Below are 2,491 nucleotides of genomic sequence, written 5' to 3' on the forward strand. Positions count from 1 at the left end.
TATATTAAAGTTATTCCTAAAATTATGAAAAAGCATTTATCTAAGTAATTAAAATCATGTGATCTAGGACAATATCTAATGTTGACATATTAAATAACTGATGTATAGTAGTTAATACATCAAAACCCTTGGTGTCATGGGGTATGAGGGGCAGATCTCCCCCTTGCGGGTTCTTGTCTCACAAAGTTTGAAGAATAAAATTTGTGGACTAAAAGGACTTGTTAGTAAAAGGGTAGAAATTTATTGGAAGCAAATACAGACTCCCATTAGGGCTCCCTAATGGGGGTAACCCACTAAGCCCTTTTTTTCTATAGTTTATAAATGCTATAGTTCTTTGTTCCTTCATGCTCCATTTTAATTGGATCCCTTCCCCATTTTATGAACCTTAAATACAGACTCCCATGTAGGGAGGGGTCCCTAATGGGGGTAACCCACTAACCCCTTTTTTTCTACAGTTTATAAATGCTATAGTTCTTTGTCCCTTCATGCTCCCTTTTAATTGGATCCCTTCCCCATTTTATGAACCTGTGCTTTTCTAATTGGTCAGTCTTCCATAGAATATCATCTTCAAAGTCCAAATCCCATGTGGTAAAACCCTCATTCTCTCCCCCTTGTCTTGTAACATTTCTCTGTCTCCTGTGAACATGTTTCCCCTTTTCTAGCATTTGTCCACATTTCTCTAACCTCTGTGAAAGTATATCTCCTTTTTCCCCATACTCTGATTTTTCTTTATCCTCTGTGAATGTATGCCTTCCTCTCCCCGTATCCTGTGGCACCTTTCTATTCTCTGTGAATGTATGCTTTCTGGTGTCTCCATGCCCTCAGCTCTCCATTCCTCTCCCATGAGCCTTCTTTATTCCTAAGACTCCCTAAACCTGTCTATTTTATCCCTAAAATTCTTTTCAGTAGAGTTCCATAAATTATTTTAGCCATCAATTAAATACCAAGGGTTTGCTAAACAAAGATAAGCAAGCTTCCTTATCCCCGATTCTCTTACTCTTTAAAAATATATTTATTTTAAAAGTATTTCCACATTTAAATTTTTAAAAAGCAAGTAAATTTTCTATAAACAATCCAAATTTAAATAACATAAAATAGGATCTGAATTACCCTGACAATTAGATAAAAGACCATACATAAAGCGCTTATAAGATAGTTGTGCACATGTTAGGTACTAGCTAAGGGTAAGTTCCCTGAATCATTAAATAATTTTTCAGTGTCGATGTTCCTGAAACTGTTTTAAGTGCCGAGGACACTACTGTGAATACAAGAAAGAGGGAAGGGTGGAGGAGAAGGAGGAAAAGGGGAGCAACAGGAGGAGGAGGAAAAAAAGGAGGAGGAGGAGGAAAAGAAACAAGTGCAAGAGACTATGAGACATTATTGTATGAATTCACACAATTTACGCTGGCTACAAATAAATGTTTGCTAAACACATTTTTAATAAAAATAATCAGAATACAGTAGCAGTAATGCCAAATGTAGGGTTGCTTATGGATGAAGTAGTCAAAAGGGTCAACTTTTGCTGATTAAAGTTTCAAATAACTAATGCCTCAGTCTCCCTTGGAGACTGATAGATAAACTGGTAAAACAAGTTTTGTAATTAAACAGACAAAGCAGAGAGTGCAGTTTGTGTCTTAGACAAAGTCAGAGTTCAAACTGCAAAACTGGCAAGTCACTTAATCAAGACCAGATATCAGATTTAAAAAGGTCTAGATATTTGCTCACAAAATTATGATATTCAATAGCCACCCATGTCCCATACCCTCTTCCATCTCCACTTACCTCAATAAATAAATAAGATCTTTATAAAAATAAAACTTCTATTGCAATTAGTTCAAAGAAAGAATCCTCAGGGTCAACTTAATATCCAGGCTATATGTATGTGAAGAGGAGGAGGGTGAGAGAGAGGGAAGATCATGTTTTGAAGGAATAGTTAATGGCTCTTTTGGATGTCAACAATAACCTAATAGGTGATTAAGTCACTGAGGCCCAGAGAGTTAAATTTCCCAATCTGTGAAGTGAGTAGGATTCTCTTTGAAGGATTATTGTAAAAATGTAGTGCAATTATACAAGAAAAAAATAGTTTGGGAAACATAAAGCATTATGCAAAGATACATGGTTATTCTGGTTAAAGAAAAATAGTTAAATACATAAAAGCTTTTTAAGCTGACACTGGTGCGTATTAAGAGAAATGGGTTCAAGAGACATATTTCTCTTTTTAAATTACAAGACCCTGAAGGTAATGGGTCAAGGCAAGTTTGTTTATGACTTTGCTAGAGATCCCAAACTAGTGATTTTCTCATACAAATCACTCAATTGCTGTTGATAGAACTATCTTTTTGAATACTAAGAGAGTAATGTGATTTTAAAAAATCTGGCATAGGAGAAATTTAAGAATTTAAAAAGATCAATTTGTTAGAGTTTATAGAGGAGACAGTTTTAAAAATTTGAAGATATTTTAAATTAGAGGAGCTTGGAATAAGAAATATAT

Source organism: Myotis davidii, unplaced genomic scaffold (assembly GCF_000327345.1).
Source record: "Myotis davidii unplaced genomic scaffold, ASM32734v1 scaffold162, whole genome shotgun sequence".
Classification (NCBI taxonomy): Eukaryota; Metazoa; Chordata; class Mammalia; order Chiroptera; family Vespertilionidae; genus Myotis; species Myotis davidii.